This window comes from Apaloderma vittatum, unplaced genomic scaffold (assembly GCF_000703405.1).
Source record: "Apaloderma vittatum isolate BGI_N311 unplaced genomic scaffold, ASM70340v1 scaffold8081, whole genome shotgun sequence".
NCBI lineage: Eukaryota > Metazoa > Chordata > Aves > Trogoniformes > Trogonidae > Apaloderma > Apaloderma vittatum.
The window spans coordinates 26,457-45,116 of NW_009700742.1; the positions used below are offsets into that span (position 1 = coordinate 26,457).

Consider the following 18,660-nt stretch of genomic DNA (forward strand, 5'->3'; position numbering starts at 1 on the left):
TGACTCTCTGTGTTCTTGTTTAGTCACAATCTCTACCTCCATTTGTTGTTCAGGGCTTTTCTTGTGATTTTCTTAATGAAGAGGCATCAGAAGGAAAACACCATGCTGTACTCTGTGCTATAAGATCTTAAGTGTTTTAAGTTGTGTGTGGTGGAGCCTTCTCAGAGAGAAATCATATTAGGAACAGGCACTGTGTGACAAAGCCAGAATTTTACTTTTTGCGTGTCTTTGGCTTAATTTTCAAAGCGCTCACCACGACTTGAGTAGGGCAACATGGGCAGCTGAGTGAATGGGAATTCCTCTTCTTTCCGAGTGGTTTTAACCACTGTGCTGTGTTGGCTGTTCATTATAGGAGCTGCTCTCCTTCCCTGGTAGCAGATACAGAAAAAGTTCCCCTTTTAAGGGAACTTGTTCTAACTTGAAGAGAGTAGGGAGGGGTCTGTGTTTCAGCCATTTGTTGCTCAGGCAAAGGCAGAGTGACAGGAGGAAACTGGACCAAAACAGTGAGTGGCTGTAAGTGGGAAGAGGGGGCAGGAGTTCTCTCTGTCCTTCCAGGGCTCCCTTTCAAGGAAGGTTGGCAGTGCTGCAATGCTTGAAGGCAAGCACAGCCTTTGTGTGTGTTAGGCAGGCAGAAATGCTGGAGGAGGGGTTGCTTCACAAGGTCCTGAAGTAAATGAACTTGGAGGTTAAATCTGGAGAAGACCTGTTCAGCCAAGGCTGATCTTGTGACCTGTAACTCAGCTCACATGAACAGTACTGTGCCAATGGCCTGACCTCGGAGAAAGTCTCTCCTACGTTGAGTGTGCCCACTATAATTGGGGACAGTGATACAGGGTTATAGGGGTTTGGCCAACTACTGATGGCAAAATGCTCCAGGAACTGAGTTGAAACAGCAATGTTTCCGTCTTGTAGGGAGTCATTGAGGAGGTTTTGGTGGGGCAGGGCAGGAAGAAATGGGTTGTGTTTAGTAGTTCCTACTATCTCTTTTGGAGATAAGATTACCCACCATCCTCCCTCCCTTCTTCCCTGTGCAGGTGCCATAGAGAGCAGCTATGGGTAGAGCACAGCTTAACGTGATCATGAGTTCTCATGTGCCTCTGGGACTGTAAAGATACCAGCCATTGCTTCTTCATCTTCTCACATCGCTCTCGGCATCCTTCCATGCTTGCTGAAGATGGACAAGTTAGGAGTCATGCAAAGTCCTAATGCAGTGAAAGAATGAGCACAAAACATGCTTAAAACCAGAGATTGCCTCCACAGAGCCATACTTACCTCCCTTTCTCCTGTGCCCTATAGTGTTATGCTACATGAGGGCGGCGAATCTGCCAGAGCTCCAGTCAGAATGTTGGATGCTTGCTCAGAGGAAATGTCTTTTTGTTTACGTGGGGGGAGAGAGAGAAGCTTAGAGAAGAAACCTGGCACGGAGCAGTTGGGATTCAGTTAATCTGCTTAGAAACACATTAATCAGAGGATCAGATGCTGTCAACAATACTCTTTACCACTCACTCTCTTCCGTCTTTTAGTACCTTCCTCATCACTGCTGCCAATGGGTTCCATTCCTCACCCTCCTCTCTATGTCCATCCTCTCCCCTGCTGTGAAAGTCAGGAAGTAATGAAGGACAAGAAGATTAAAGTAAAATTAACGAATACAATATAAGTCCTAGATCTAAATGAAAAGTAAAAATGGTTCTTTGGCTGTTTATTTCTTTCCTAAAAATAGCCTTATAACCCAGCCAAACTAGATGTAGCCAGGATTTCCCTGGAAACTTCTGGGGGAAACAAGCAGGTTCCATAGTGAGAAGAGTAGCTCCCAACCCACCGATTCTGTCCATCTTCCCCTGCTTCCACAGGAGCCTGGAGGAGAAGCTGTGGGACCACACTGAGATGTGGCTTGTCATGGCATTATCACAGCGACTGGGGAAAGAACTAACCCATGCTAGCAGCCCTTGTTGCCTTCAGCAGGAACTGTAGGTGCTTGTTTTCTGTCTAAAGACAGGCATCCGTAGTTGTCAGTGGTCACAATTTCGTGGGTGCTTGGATTAAAAATGGAGCCAGACAGTTCAGTCTTTCTTCTGTGAAGTTGGGATAATAATACGCACAATAACATTGCCTGTATATGGAAGGAAACTCTGAAAGAAGGTGTCACTGTTAGTGATGTATTCCTCAACGTCATGTTGCTTTCCTGCCTGGCCTCTGGTGAATTGGAAAGGAGACTCAAAGGTGGCATCCTGTGGCTACATGGAGCGGGAGTTGAGGCCATTTCCTTCTCCCTGAGCTCTGTTGTTGTAGAATAACTGTTGTCACAGGAGTATTTGTTCTGCATGTGCTGTTGTCCTCTAACATTTTTGGTTTATTAATTTTTCAAGAAAAGCACAAGAACAAAAAGGGCTGCAGTGAACAAGATATCAGTACCAAGTGCAGGATGAAGAAAGAGATAGCTACTGCTATCTACTCTTAATGATTGCTTTGCACACACTGTGATTTATATCCCTGGGTTTTGTTCTCAGATGTGTGGTTTCACTCTCTGTGTGAAGGTATAATCATAGGCAATGCAGGATGTGCAGTGTGGCTTGCTTAATTTCAAGGGAAACCTTTAATGTAAGGGATGTCCTGACCTATGAGCTACTGTTTTAACAGCATTACAGTTGCATTAATTTTGGAGATTTTGCAATCCCATGTTAATCCAAATTCCATTGAAGTCACTATACAGACAGCCATTGTCTTAAGCTGGGGTTGGTTCAGGTCATTACTCTTCAAATCATGCTGAGGAAAGGATGGGGATAAAAAGGAGGATGCAGTGGTATATCAGAGCTCAGCTTCTTTTTGTGCTTTCATAGATGAAGTAAAGGCTGGTTAGTAAAGAAATTTAGGTGGCTAAATGTTTTTAAAGGAGGATTTTATTTTATTTTATTTTATTTTTTGTGGAGGAGCAGAAGGCATGAGGAGAATGCACCTAATGATGCACCAGTATTTGATCCAAATGGGAACAGCAGACGGCTTTGGACAGAGCTCTTGGTGCATCATCCCTTCCACAGTAAGATGTGTCCTTGTGCCTGTTGCCCTCCTCTGCTCCTTCCTGCTGGATCACTACACTGAAGAAAAAGTAAGAGCACGCCTCAGTCTGCTTTAGAGGAAGATGTAGCAGAAGCAGTGGTGTTCTCCTGTTTATACATAGACATAAGAAGATGCACTCAGCTACTGGAAGACATGTGGATCCCTTTACTGCTGATGCACTCCATCTCTGCTTGGCATCTCCTGTGTTCCCCCAGCCACTGTGGTACATGGTGACCCAGCTGCCCAGTGTCTGAAGTGTGGCTGCCAGGGTAGGCAGCAGTGCCTGCTGGCTGTGCCCCTGCAGGTCTTTCACAGGCCTTCTTTCCCTGACAAATTTCTAGTACTGATCTCATGACTCGTACTATAGCATAAAGCCTTGATGTTCTGGGGCAACAGATTCAAAAGACTTGTGCTTGAGTACTGGCCCTGCAACCACAGAGCAGCCATAAGACTTTCCAGAAGTCCCTGTCCAGACGTTTTGCCAACAAGGCAGACATGCAGAGTTATCGGGTTCACAAATTCCTGCATCTTGGCTTCATCCCAGCGAAATGGGAGGTAGAGAGCCAATAAACCTCACAAAGATGTGTGCCTTTGACAGCAGCCTCATGTACATGAACTGCTCTGTTGCTCCTGGCCAGGATCTGGGGCTCTGATACCTGCTGAATAAGGCTGTAGCACTGAATCAGTGTGTTTAGGGATTTTGTCTGCCTGGGCAAAGGCGAGGGTGATGGCGTTGCTCCATCCATTTTGTTCAGCATGAGTAAGAGTCAGAGGGAGGATGTGGTAGCACAGATCTCACTGTGAGCTGCTATCAGGAAAGTACACAATGTCCTTTACAGCATGGCTTCCCTGCTGGTTTTACCATGCTAGCTGGGTTAAACCTAAGACAGACATATGTACTCATGCTGTGACTGAGTTTTCCTTTCTCTGAGGACAAATACTTGTGGGTTTGGGGCTAACTTGTATCTCCAAAACGTTGTGTGGAGCTGGTCCAGGTTTTTTCTTCAGCTGTATGCATTGATGAAAAATGGCTCTTTTAGTCTATGACTTTTTCACTGAAACTTCCATTACATTCTTGTCGTAATTTCATTTTTTTTTCTATGGAAGATGGTCAGGAGAGAAGGAGGAAGTGGGACAGGTGGTTTTTAATTTTTTCTGACAGAGCTTTCGATTTTCACTGAGAAGAAAAGGGAGGAAAAAGACTTGAAAGAAGTCAAGGAAGGAAAGGAAAGTGGTTTTTTGTTAGTTTTTCATCAAAGCTTGGTGCTGGAAAACTCTTACCTACCTTTCTCATTGTTTTCCTCTTCATCCCTTCATTTCTAATGTCCCTTTCTCATAGTTTCCCGCACCCTAGGCAACCACTTTCCCAAGCATTTAGATAGCCAGAAGTGCTGACTTTTTCATGAAAGGTTGGAAAGGAAACTTAAAGGAAAACAACAATGACTCACGTAGAAATGTGCCTTGGTGTCAGCCCTGAAAGCTAAGCTGGTAACCTGTTCTTGAGCTCTGAAGCTGGTCATGAGTCTGGCAAGTTACTGAGCTAAGAGCTGGTGCATAGGCTTGTGCTGGTGTCAGCCTGGAGAGCTAAGGCTGGAGAGAGCATCACCTCCAGCTGCTCACACCTTCCTTGTAAGAAGGCAAGCTAGAGCAAGCAAAGCTGCCCATCCTCTCCTGGAAGAAGATTTTACTCCTTCTCTTGCTCCCTGCATGTGGAGAAAGGTGGTCTTCTCCTATCAAGTCTGCTGGCTTGAGAAGCAAGGAGGATTTTAAATGGGAATCGTGCCAGGCAGGGAGATTTAAGACTTCTTGTCATGCTCCTGACAGGAGGTTTCTTATACATGATTGCTCTTTACCTGAGATTAGCCACTACTTTTTCTGTTCTCTTAATAGCAGTGGCTTTTGCCTCAGGCCCATAACTGGGATATTGGTTGGTCGGAAGGTGGGTTGCAGCAGATGCTCAAAGAAGTTCAAGGAGGCATCTTTTCCCATTTACCTCCTCCATGGAATGTCACGGAGAGAGAGGTGAAGGAAGAGCTGCTCGCCACCAACCTCTTCCCCTGCCCAGGGCATTGCCACTGGCTTCGTTGCTCATAGTCAGGTTTTAGAATGTCACAGTTTGGCCTGATTTGCTCCATCTCCAGGCTAAATGCTTCAAGTTGTGGATGGTGGATAATGGGTTGCTGGACTGAGAAAGGGGGTTTGAAGCACTGTGCAGACTGCGCTTCTCACTGTGGCTACGTACAACACGTGCTGTTGCTGAACAAGCTGTAGATCCCTTGGTTGAAGTTGGCTTCCTACACTTTGCTTTCTTTCTGTGGCCTCCTTCACATTTCTTGGAGCCTGTGCCTGAAGTCGAAGCATGCACAAAGGTAAAGTAGCAGAAGCTTGTGAAGATCTCAGGACATCTTTTTAGGCCAGTGATATGAGGCCTGTGGTCTGCATAAATGAAATGAGTGGTGTGTAGGTGAACTGTGTTAAATGGTAGCCTTTACAAATGCAGTGGTTTCATGCAGCTGCTCTTGAAAATCAGATAGTGGGTAGTGTGTCATATGTTCAGGCACCACTGATCTTGTCCATGTGCTACTCGGGCAAAATACCTGGATAAGTTTCAGTCAGCCCTACATCCTGCCTTTAAAAGCTGCCCAAGGTGGAGATTTCACAGCCTCCCTGGAGCAGTTTGTTTCAGAGCTTTGCGGTTGTCATAGCTAGATAGCTACTCTGAGATCTCACTGCAAATTTTGTTGCTAATAAAGATGATCAGTGGGGAAAAGAGAACTATTTTTCTCATGCAAATTAAAAACATACTACATTTATCTTTAGCATTTTTCTATCTATTTTTCTTGTGCTTCTTTTCTGTTCCTTTGATATATTTCCCTATCTCTATCTCATTTCCCACCTTTCTTCCTGCACAATGATCACTTTCTCCTTTCACAGGGGGCAGAAAGAAGCATCTGCCATATTTTATGGGTTCCCACTTAATCCTGCCTGATCCCCTGTTGTTAGAAGGCTCTTTTCCCTCTAGTACCTTGATACCTGACACACATGAGTACAGCAGATCCATGCAGAGGGTCCTGTGCTTTTGGGATGCTTCTCAGCCAGCCAGCACCTCCGGCCCCATCTCTCTCCCTTCTTAACCCAAACAGCTTGTGCTCAGATGCTAATGTTATCCCTCTTCTTTTAGCATAATGATGCCTGGAGCTTTCAGATATGTTCATTAATTAAACCTCCTGGGGTGTATTCCCTGCTGGCAACTGTGTACATACGTAGAGCTAGTGAAGGGGAGGAGAGTGGAGAGGGCATGCCTGACGCTGGAGCATACGCTCTGCATCCTGCCAGTGTGCAGGCTCGCTTAAACAGTTGGTCATTCCTTAAAGCTTCAGTCCCCTGCAGAAGTCGAGAGGGCCTGGGATGCCTTGGAGGGATAAAGAGATGCAATTGTGTTTGACAGGATTTGCACCACAAATTAAGTGCTGAGTGTTAACGTTTGACACTCCAGCTCTGTGGAGCTTTTGGGTAGCCCCTCGCAGAGAAATCTGTCAGAAACTCAAGCATCCAGAAAGCAATGGGGAAACCACCCTGCCACCTCCTGTTTTTCATTTCTTGGAGGATGCAAAACACTGAACCGGTGGTGCACGGCCTTGTCAGCTCCAGTAAGCACCCCGACTCCATTGCCCTGGGGAGGAAGGTGCTGTCATGGCAGGGAGCTTGTGCGCTGCCACCTTCCTGTCCCACCCCCATTTCTTTGTGGTCTTGCTGGCACAGGGCTGGAAGTATGGCCTGCAAAGCAAGCGCAGGTCCTGGGGAGTGAGAATACACATGATGCCCTTCGACTCAGAGGTCATGATTTTTCCGCTCAGCCCCTTCCTGTGTTTCTTGCAGCCACGGCCAGTTATGCTGTTGGGGTGGTGGGCACAATCACACTGCTTCAAACTGTGTCCTCTTGGCTCTCATTGGTGGTGAGACAATACAGGCTTTGGAGAGGTGATTTGTGAGGGTCACTGACAGGGCTGCAGGAAAGAGGGTAGGTGAGCAGATGCCCAAAGCTCCTCTCTTGCTGCTAAGGAAGTGCTGAGCTGCTAGTCATCACTTCAGATGTAGTGAGGGTGTGGAAGCAACATCACCACTCCTCTTGATCAATTAAAAGAAAAAATATGAACCAAACCCATTTAATTACTTTGAGCTAGGGATGTTCATGCCAAAAGACTAGCAGAAGCTTGTTTTCATTTGTTTCATTTCTACTCTCCAAAGGTATTATCTTAATCTCTCCTCTGTGGTTATGAATTGCTGCTGCATGTGCTGTGTGAAGCAATGCTGTCTTCTAGACTAAGTGCTGGAAAGGAAAGCAAAAGTGCTTTCCTTCACTGCTGTATCACTTCCAAGAGCTTGGAAAAGACTAACATTTTGAGACATGAGTGTAGAAATACATATCAATAGGTCCTACTGTAATGAGAACTGGGCAAGCAGTTATAAAAAGCTGTTCCTTTGATGAAAGCCATCCCTGGATGGGCAACAGTTTTGTGCCAGTGTCTGTACAGCAGAGCCTGCCACACCACCACCTTGTCATTAGAGCTGAATTCCTTCCCTGTGGCCTGTGTTTACTGTGGACATTAGCAGCATCCCTGTGGCAGCCTCAAAAGACAATTCATTCTGAGCTTCTCTAGTTGTAGGATTTATCCAGTGTAGTGCCAGTCTTTCTCAACCTCTTAGTTTCTCCTCTTGTCTTGCTGTATTGTTCTTTAGCTGTTCCACATCCTGCTTAGAGATAGCCAAAATATCTGTAGAGGTACGGGACTCTTGCATAGGGATTCAGTGGATAGCTTTTCCATCTGTCTCTGTGTGGTGTGTGTTTTAAGCCATGCTGATTTAACTCCATGATCTCTCTCTGGATGGTCATCAAGTATATACAGTTCATTCCTCTCTGCTTTTCAAGAGATGTTTTTCCAGATGTCGTATTCTAGCTTGCAACCTATTGCTTTGAGTATTTATTACTTTCAACTTGCATATAGACCTCCAGGGCATGATTTCTCCTCCTTCCATACGTCTCTTTGCTTGTTTACCTGCCTTCCCTTAATACCACATGCCCAAGCAGCACAAAGTGCTGGTGGGCTGAAGGGACACTGCCTCAGATGACAGCCAGCCAAATGGAGGCAGGGAGTGAGGCTGCAGTCTGACATAATGCCCTGTCTGTTGCTGAGGGCAACAGCCCTGAGAGGTCAGAGGCTGTTCTTGCTCCCCTTCCTCTGCTCAAAGCTGCCATTAGTTCAGGTTGCCTGCATTTGTGATCTTTAACCTCATCCTCTCAGCATGACTTACGGCAGAAAAAAATTTGCCCTTACCCACCAGTGAGCATCGTTTTGCCAGAGCTGTGTGAGAGAACTATTCCACCAGCAGTTATTCTGGCAGACTTGAGGGGCGGAGGCTTACCTGCACCCCTGGGGGCACCCAGCCAGAGCAACAGGCGTGACCTCAGCATAAGTGACTGCCCCTCTTCTCCCAGCAAGTCCAAACTGCAGAGGAATCAAACCCACACGCAGATTTTGTAGTGGTAGACTAGACCTTGGTGCAGTAAATTAAGGCTTGTTTATCTTAGCTAATTTTTATGAAGTCCAAGAAGTAGCCTGCAACCTCTGGAAGGTCTGTACACCGGAGGCTGGAATCCCTTCCTCCACCTACTGAAAACATCTTCATGTTTACACGAGTGTGTGAGGCAGCTTCTCTCTCATGTTTTTGAACAGGGGAGAGCTGGTGTGAGCACTCACAGAGAGCAAGGAAGCCAGGTGGGATGAATACTGTCAAAGGAAATTTATGGTTATCGTTCACACAGTTGTTCATGAATATGTTTTGCCATATTTGCAGAGTCTTAACTGTAATCTGATTTCATGGGCGCATGAGTTTAGAAGTTGAATTCATGGAAGAAGAGTTGGTCTGAGAGATGAACTAGCAAGCTGAGCTCTGGAGAGTGAGAGTTCATGTCTAGTTCTGTAAAAGCATGAGCAAATCACCTGGGCTTATTGCTTCTTACCTCCCCTGGATCAGATCCTGCTGGTGGAATACATCTGCACCTTGAGCAGGACTGTTTGTGTGCTGGATTACATGGTCATTCATAATTCCACTCTTGGCAAATATACTGAAGAGTTACCAACTTTTTTCCTTCCTGCCTATCACTCCCCTGGCCTGAGACAAGGATTCTCTTTCACCACTTTTTTGTTTTCTCAACTTCTGTGAGAAACTGTCAAAACCTTTCTTAGTGGGGCCTCTCCTGCAAAGCCAGATCTCTGTGAAATTTTCTTGATAGAATGACTTCACTGCCAGGTAAACAAGACGATGATCTGGGAAAGAAGCCAAAGTGTGATTCCACTACAGCGATTATTATTTTTGCAATTAGCAAACATGGCAGGGAAAATTATGATAAACAAGGGAAACATAAGTGTGATTTATATGTATTTAATCTTTTGTGTGTGGGTTGGGTTTTTTTTTTCTTCTCCTCAATGATGACAAGTACTGCTTTGGAGCTAAGGACAGACTGCCTTGTGCTCACACAGAGTCCGGCAATGTTGGGGTTGTGCACTGTGTGGTGCAACGCAGCGTATTCCATCTCACACAGTGCCTTTAGCACTGCAGGCAGCAATCTCGACTACAGATGAGAAGTCCTCTCCTCCGATGGCATCTGGAGGGTCAGAGAGGCATCAGCACCTCCCTGAGGGGAATGTCTTCTCCAGGAGTTGTGCTCCCTGCCCATGCACCTTCCTCACCCGGGAGGTGTGCAGGCAGCGCTCGCCTTGGCTGATGTAGTGATTCGTCTGGTGTGGACCCAGCTGGCTGCAGGTGAGGGCAGCTTCCTGGGGATAGTCTCAGGTGGAGGATTTGGAAGGAAATGAGCCTGCGAGTGCAGGAAAGGGAGTAGAAAGGAGACTGCTTTGTGATAGTAACTGCTAGCCCAACTGTGCTGACGTGAGTTCTTAAAATTGATGCTTAAAAAGAAGGGTTTAGCCCTCCTGGTAAATGATGTGGTACCAGAGACTTCAGAGATGGAAACATCCCGCTCAGCCCACTGCAGCATTGTAAGACTGCAGCTGGTAAGAGAGCAAATTACTCCAAAAATACTTGTAAAAACCACAACACCTTTGTAGAGGCTGCCTGGTCCCTTGGCTCCCTGCTCCGCAGGCAAACAAAAAGTAAGCACAAAACAGTAAGTAGAAATAAGGGCTCAGCCTCATGCTCCATGTTTCCAAATAAGAACATTTGTAGCAAGGTGGCAAAGGGCAGTTTGGGAATAATTCTTCCTTCCACAATTCAAAGTACTTTGATGAGTCCTCTGAAAAATGTCCTCTGCCACAGTGAACTGTGGTGGCGAGGACCATGTCGGGCACAGATGGTTCTTTCCTTGGGGCTGTGCATCCCGTATCACTTTGTTAAAACCAGGGGTGTTTTCAGGCACCAACAAGCTCATCACTGGGTCTGACTTGCAGAATTTGGTGTGAGTCCTCAGCATTGCTGAGGCACTTGGATGAAGGTTGAGGCCAGTGATGTTTTTGATGCCTGTGGATAGGATCTGGTTTCAGAAAGGGACAACTGGGCAGGTGGAGCCAAGTCGTGACTTTGCACCACTGCTAACCTCTCCTAAACAGGAGAGTGCTGCTTGGAAGTGTCCTGTTGTACCCACCAGCTCTGGGTTTGTTCCACAGGACCAGAGTGAGTGGCAGCCAAATGGGACTCAGAGCCACCCAGCGTGAGCCTTTCCCAGTTCTTGGGAACCACAACAACGTTTCTCTGAGCTTTAAGGATAAATGGGGAGAGCAGTGAGTACCTGCTCTTGGCTTCCAGAGAAATTATAGAGTTTGGAGAGACTTCTTTATGCAGAGTAGCACTGATCTGAGCTTTTAATAATGCAATGGACTTGTAAGTGTTCCAAACTGCGAGATTTTTGAATGAATTTTTAATCCGGGGTTTAACATTAAAGATTAACATGTGCATTTTGAATTGCAAAAAGGGAATTTACCCCAGAAAGGCTGACTCCCTTCGGTGGCTTCTTATGGTTCTGTTCTATTTTACTTTTGTTTTTCTTTTTGCATGCATAGAAGCAAAAACAAAGGAATGGGAATGTGCTTGGGGAATTTTCAATTTGTTGTTAAACCACTGTCCAATTGAGCTCTTTCATATTAATGCTGCTCTGTGTGCTCTTAGACTTGGCAGGAGTGACAACATCTGTGAGGAAAACTGAGCCAGCTGTGCAGAAAAAAGTCTGTCTTAGTTCAGAGCAGTTGTGTTCTCTGCTGCTTGGGCATAAGCAGATTCTTGCATCTGTTACAAAGGGAAAATTTGCAAAGTGTTTTCCTGAGACTCTAACTCTAAAAGACAAGGGAAGCCTGTAGCAGCTTTATGTTTGCAAAAGTTAGCAGCTCTTGTAAAAGGGAATTTAGGACATCAGGGGAAGGGAAGAAGAGAGAGCAAGCATAAAATCAGACAAGACTGTGAGGCTTGGTCACACAGACTTAACTCTCAGGACTTGCCACCAGAAAAGAAGGTAGCAAGGAGGTAGCGAGGGAGGCATGTTGTAGAGGGGGGCATGTTGTCATGTACAATAACGGCAGCAGCTGCATTCACGAAGCCTCTTTCCTGCATTTCAAACATGTTTTATGAAAACTTCCTTAAGAGGTTTGGAGCATTTTGTGAGCGTCTGACACTTCCTTCAGGGTGGTGCTGGGTGCCTCCCAGCCTGGAGCGCTTTGGGGCAGGGCTTCTTGCAGAAAAGGTTTGCTCTTACAATCATGCTGGCCTCCAACAACCAAGAACCTTCTTGGTTATTTTTCCTTCCTCCTTCGTAAGAAATATGTGTGAAATTAATTTGAAATCAATACTACTACTTGGCACAGTAGGGGTGAGAGTTCTTAATAGGCAGGGCAAGGCAAATGAATCAGGTGCCCAAGCCCTGTTGTCTCGCCATTGACCTGCTGCATGGTGTTTAGGTGAGTTATACCCTCTCTTCATCTTGGTTTTCCTCACTGCAAATTGGAGACTCTCTGCTTTGCCCCAGTGTTTACCTGCTACAAAATTTTTAGAGCTACCAGTGAAACTTTCTGCACTTGAGCTTTTCCAGCACAATGTTGGGTACCTGACCGGTGAGCAGGAGGGCTGAGACCGGCTGGTGACGAGGATGCTCAGCATTTGTGACAAGTCAGGCCCAGTGATCTCAGTTTGGATGCTTAGAGCTGCAGATGCCTCGGCCCTGGGTACACTGTGAGCAAGGAGAACCTCCCAGCTTGGGACTTGTTTCCCTTTGCACCCTGTGCTGGCACATGCCCACGTGTCAAAAGGGCACGCAGCAGACGGACAGCAGATTTGCATTAATTCGGCTGCACATTTTATGTATTGGTCCCGCCTGCACCACGCAACCTGGGAATGATTAACCCAAATGTTTTGGGGCAGGGAGGTGGGGAAGACAGCCCTCCTTGAGGACAAGGAGTGGGGATTGAGCCTCATTCAGGGAAAGGACAGCAAAAAGCAAAGTGCTTAAATAGATATGTTCCTCTGGCTGATTTGTGAAAGTTTCTATGCCTGATGCTGGCCAGTTGAGCAATATCTGGACCAAACTTTGCTTGGAAACACCTACAGCTCTTGAAATATGGGTATTTCCATGTAAAGATTGGGCTGGAGTTGTTCATAGCTAAAGTATGTAATGGACTAGTTGTCTATTCCAGGGAAGTCCTAATGTGTCATCTCTGTTTTGTTTCACATCACAGTGAGAGTCCAGATTTTTTTAGGGGATGGAACAAAAATCAGGGGAAATTTCCACTGGAAAAATTACTGTTCACATGATGTTGAAGGGCCATAGCACATTAAGTATCTATGTATAATACTGTACTGTTTCTGAATAAAATTATGCAAAGTCAGAATTTATGCAATATCTAAATATATGGTAAAATTTAAAGGGATTGAATTACAGTGTTTTTACCCTATTGAACTGAAGTCTGCCAATATTACCATAATTAATGGGAAAGTCAAAGCAATTTATTTTGTCTTTACTTACTAAAAATGTCATCAAAGTTGATATTCCTACAGCCTATTTTGATTTTAATGAAAACTCTTTTTTTTCCCAGTGGAAAATTGTCCTTTTACAAGCTCTTTCAGACAGCTCAAGTCATAATCTGAAACATTCAATTACTGACCTGACATTTGCCAGATCAGAAGACAAATTTGGATTTTCCTTTCTTTTCAGTTTAAACGAAAAAAGAGCTTGCCTTTTTTCCTGTTTGTTTGCTTTTAAATAATTTTGATAATTTTGCATCCCAAGTAGTTTGGGGTTAACAAAGTTTAAGATATGAAATGTCTTTGAACATCCCTGTGAAAGCTAGCTTCAATCTGACTGCTTTTGGAGACTGAGAGTTATGCTTTTATGCTTTTGTCAGGCTTGTCTTCAGCATCTTGTATGAGACAGGGAAGTTTCGCTGTGGTTGTGCGCATTCTCACTTAAAGACTCTCTCTCATGCCAGTGGGCCACAGGAGTTTTGTTATCAAAATAGATCCAAGATGGATTTGGCAAGACACTTAAACACGTGCTTAATTTTTAAACATCAGGTAAATTTCCAGTGACTTAACTGCTTTCAGTGGAACTAGTAGAATGTTTCAAACCAGCCTGGGCATTAGTGTCTGGCCAAGTGGCCCCAGGTCCATGTGGACACTCTGCGGGCCAAGCAGGCAGCAACATATGTGAAGTAGGACTTGCAGTTGAGTCCCAGAGCAGGAAAATTTGTAGGGGAGCTCAAAGGCATAGTGAACACTGAAGAACATCTGCCAAATATCCTTCACTTGTAAAGCTTGTGTGCTCCATAAAGTGAGAGCGTTCCATACGTGAGACACAAAACCGGGATGGAGAGCAGATAGCCAGCTTATTGGCATTGCCTCAGCCCAAACTTATGTGTTGGACCAGATCCTTTAAATATCTGATACTCATCCTGGTGACAGTCCTTCCTGACTTAAAGCAGAATGGGATCAGTCTATAAATGAAAACTTTTCTTCTCGGAAATTACTGGGTTCTGTCTCCTCATGGGTTGCAATTTTATTTTGTTTTGTCTTAGACATGAATTTGTTGAGGGACCAGTCCATCATAACCCCTCATAGGCCATCATAACCAACCATGGGGTGATGATGGTGCTGGAATATCTTGGTAATAGGGGAAGGCAGGTAAGGTGAGTACCCCAGGAAACATTAAGGGAGCTTGCTTCTACCTGGCTTGGAGATGTGGGGCCACTTCTTGTGGAGTTATTTCCTACTCCCAGGTGCTGCTATTCATGATGGTCCCTTGTACTTCCTTAATTCAAATCCCAGCTCCCACATTCCTCTCCCCTAATTGCTCCTTCCCGGGGCTTTCTTCAGTCCTTCCCCAGCCTGATCTGGGTCTGGCCCTTTTATCACTTTCCCTCTTGCAGGGAAGCTTTCCCATATAGGAAGTCCCAGCTCCTTAGAGTCCTCATTGCCATGGCCTCAGTGGCTTTGTGTCATACGTGCACCTTTGTGTGCATGGGTGCACTCCTGTTTGTAGTGGAGCCCATTAACATCTGAGTGGCTGGATTCAGTATGTTCCTGTTGTCTTGCTGCCTTGTCATTTATTGAAAATACTGCAGCACAAAAGGCCTGGGTTCCACATGACCATCTGAGGTTCTCAGAGGACATCAGTGATGTCTGCAGGGAGGGAGACATGCAGCAGTGTGGTGCTGCATCTCACCCAGCCTGTGCCTAACAGGGCAACCACTGTCTCTTTTCTGTTCATCACCCTCTGCTCTTCCACCTTTTTGGGGGAGGATGGACATAGCTCTTGGTGCTTTGGGTAAAAGTAGTTGAACTGTAGTTGAACCATAGGTCAGGACTATTTGCACTAGAATTAGACCTAATGATGGTTTTGTTAGAATAGCTGAAACAGCTGCTCAGGTGTGAGTTTGCAGTCTCTGTTTCAATGCCATTTTTCTTGTAGTGGGGGCAGGAATTGGAGGGATATGCAGAACGCAGATATCTCGATGCATTCTATGTTAAAGTATTAAAAGTCACTGGCAAGCTAGTTCTCCTTCCTCCATCCCCACCTCTTTTCCTCAACAGCTGCACCCCATGTACCTGCCTCTTCTCACCATACAGACGTCATATATTCCAGTCTGCCCACCCATTCATCCTGCCTTCCCCTGTGCCAGCTCCTCTTACAGGGCTTTAATCTTATTGCTTATGGGTTTTGTCCTTCCCACTCGTATACCATTGAACGTAGTTGTTTTCCCTTATTAAGCAGTTTATCACAATGTTGCACTTTTTTTGCCTCTTTTTTTTTTTGTTTTGTGGTTGTTTTTAACTAGGAGAGAAGGAAGAAATTTATTCTTTTGACCATAAATCATTTACAAAGCTGCCGGGCTGTTAATGTATTTTTTATGGCTCGGCAAACAGAAAATAAGAGTGAATGTCTTACTGGAGCTCTGCCGACCTGTTTTAATTTCAGCTTCCAAATCCTGACTCTGTTCCTCAGTCTCGGGAGCAGATGCATTTCTCTTGCAGAGGCACCAGTGGATACCTTCTCCCAAAGGAGGCAACTTTGCTGTGTCAGCAATGTGACGTGCTGTTGCCAGCACTTGGCACTGATCTGCCGCATGACACATCTCTGCTGACTGGACTGTACTGGGACAATACTAGCAAAGAAATGGGATGGACAAGGGTGGGAACTCAAGGCTATTTTTGCTTTTAGATCCTGGGAAGAGCTCGAATTAGATTCCTGCTCTGGGGTAAGCGAGTTACATACAGCTCTCATCTCATTCCATGCAGCCTCATCCTGTATTCTGCATGTGAGCCTTGTGGGCTCAGCCAGCCTCAGGTATGGTTACAGATGCCCATGGGGATGCTGGAAGATGCTTTCAGAGACAGTGACTGGCTGTGGTTGTGCTTCCCAAACGTTACAAGCTGGCTTCAGAGAGGTTTTGCAAACCACTTCAGGAAAATGAAGGCAATGTATGCCTTCACTGCTCTTGGTCAACTCTGTGCCTTTTCTCTCTTTTAAGAATCAGATACAAATCTTTGCTATAAAAGGTGTTTTCTTCTTTCTGGTGCACTGTGACAAGCAGTGACATATTTAAGAGGAGGGATGTGGGAGGTTTATGTTGGCATCTGAGCTAGGTGAATGGGAATGTCTGTATCTGTGAGCTGTTGTTGCAGGCTCTTTGCAAACTCAAGCTAAGCTTCCCACCATAAATGTGCTTGCATGAACATTTGATAAACTTTCCTTCCCAAGTCACTTCAGGAGAAGTAACTGGCCACAGTCATTTAAAATGTTCCCACTCCTAGACATTCATTACTCTTCGATGATACCTCCACTGTAGCAGTGAGCAGAACAGGATGGCACGTCCCCAGTGCAGCTTTCCCCTTTCACAGCAAAGCAAGTTGGCCTGTACTTAGACCTTCCTCAGCAGGCTATACTAGTTAATGCCTGCCTGTGAGATGGAGGCATGGTTTCTTCTGCTTTGAGGGCAATAATCTTTTGCTGAGCATCAAGGCAAACAGCAGAGGATGACAACATCTTAAGTTACTGCAGCAGGAAATGGATTTAAATTGAAGGACAACAGGTTAAGATTGGATATTAGGAATAAATTCTTCAGTATGAGGGTGCCAAGACTCTGGAATAAATTGCCCAGAGAAGTTGTGGATGTGCCCTCCCTGGAAATGTTCAAGGCCAGGTTGGATAATGCCTTTAGCAATCTAGTCTAGTTGAGACACGTCCCTGCCTACGGCAGGGGGCATGGATTAGATGGTCTCTAAAGCCCCTTCCAACCTAGGCCATTCTGTGATTCCAGGATTTCCTAGAGCTGATCTGTCACAGGACCAGGGGTGAAGGAGAAAGGGACTGTATTTGCCAGCCTTAGCTTTGTAGAGGACAGAGAATAGGGAGATATATTTCTGTGTCCAGCTAAACTTTCAGTTTCCTCCTTGTCTGTGCCTGTGATTTGGAAAATGGTGTTTCAAGCATCTCTGGAAGACCTTAGGAGGGAAAGAAATGACTGGCACTGGGCTGCAAGGACACACCACCCTGTTTGTCCCTTGAGTATGCTGACTCATTGTGGCCTTCAGCCATCTTCTGTAGACAGATTGCATGCTCCTGGTTTGCCCACCTGAGTCCTAGAAGGATGAGTCCTTGTTGATTGATGCTGGATACAGCCAGGAATGGGCAAAGTTGACACTAAATGATCCCATGGAGTGGATTGAACTAGGCTTACCCACCCCTCCCCTCTTTCACTTCAAGAGAGCAGTGGGTGAGCACTTGAGTGAGCTCCTGATCCTCTCTGGGTCCCCTCTAGTCTTGCTTGTGTACTAAAGCAAAAAATTCCCCAACCTTAGCAGTGCAGCTGCTCCTTGAGTCCTCTGCAAAAGCTGTGAATTCAAGGACTGCCAGCTCGGATCACGGCAGTCTCTGTTTCCAGCCAATGCCACATGTATCAGAGGGAAGTGTTAAACCTTCCACACTGTACCTAACTGTGCAACACTATACCATGGAGAGGGGATTAATGACTGTCCCAGAGCACAGCAATTGATTAGTTTTACCCTGGCTGATGTCATTGCAGATGCTATTTTTGTTCCTATCAATGTCCCTTCCTAGTTTTACAGTCTTGCTATAATACAATACAGTTGGTTTTTTATCTCCAACTTGCATCCATACTGTGTCCAAGGCAGCAGAGATGCAAGGCAACCATCCCAGCTAGTAGGAGCTGTGAAGAAGATGGCTATTCTGGCAGCTCCTGCCAGGCTGCATAGAGACATAGAAGAGAAGCCAGCACTGGGAGCATAGCAGGAGTCCAGATTTGGAAAGAACCTTTTGGGTCATTTGGCCCCTAACCCTGCTATCCACAGGGAATCTATACACCAGATTTGGGTTCCTGTTCCCACTTTGTTTATGTTAGCAAGCTGCTCTGATGCTACGCTCTTCTCACAGTTCAAAAACCTCTTTTGTGCTTCAAGACTGTGACTAAATAAATTCAAGCATGAAGATATCTTGGAAGAGCACTGTGCAGGTTACCCAGAGAGCTTAACATGATGCAGTCCCTGTTAGATGGAGAACACAGCCCCTCTTGATTTCCCTAGCAGGTTTGAATACTCAGCAGTTCAGCAAATCAAATCCTTGAGGTCTAAACCTGAGCAAATGAGGGTCTCAAACTAATGAGGACCTTCTGAGGATACCTGGAGCTGATCAGCTTGTTCAACTGGACCCAGGGAGTCTGTGCCAGAAATGAGGAAGGAATCAAATTCCTCAGCGTGTTATGAGAGCCCCTTTTCTGCCTTTGCAAGAGCTAGTCCAAGGACATAGGAGAGAACTGACACCATTCTTGAAGTACGTATAGATGAAAACTTTCCTGTCTTTTTTTTTTTTTCTTTTGGTCTTAAAGTCCAGTTTTCATCCCCCCTATGGCTACAGGTTGGGGAGGTCAAAGGTGGGGACACGTGCTCCCTGTCATCTCAATCAGGCAGTTGCTCGATATCCTTCTCCCAGCTAGCCTGGAGAGAAAGACCTATTTCTCAAAGGGAGGATGGCAGGGTTATTAGTGACCCCGTTTCACCAGGCCAACAGCTGAGGCCAGAGCAGTGTGTGTC

The 18,660-nt window shown here is 45.6% G+C and overlaps 1 protein-coding gene across 1 annotated transcript in view; it reads left to right on the forward strand.

The window, feature by feature from the left end:
- The window catches only part of LOC104281003 (immunoglobulin superfamily member 11-like), a 40,304-nt gene that overhangs the window by 9,222 nt on the left and 12,422 nt on the right, over window positions 1-18,660 (forward strand). The window lies entirely within an intron of this gene.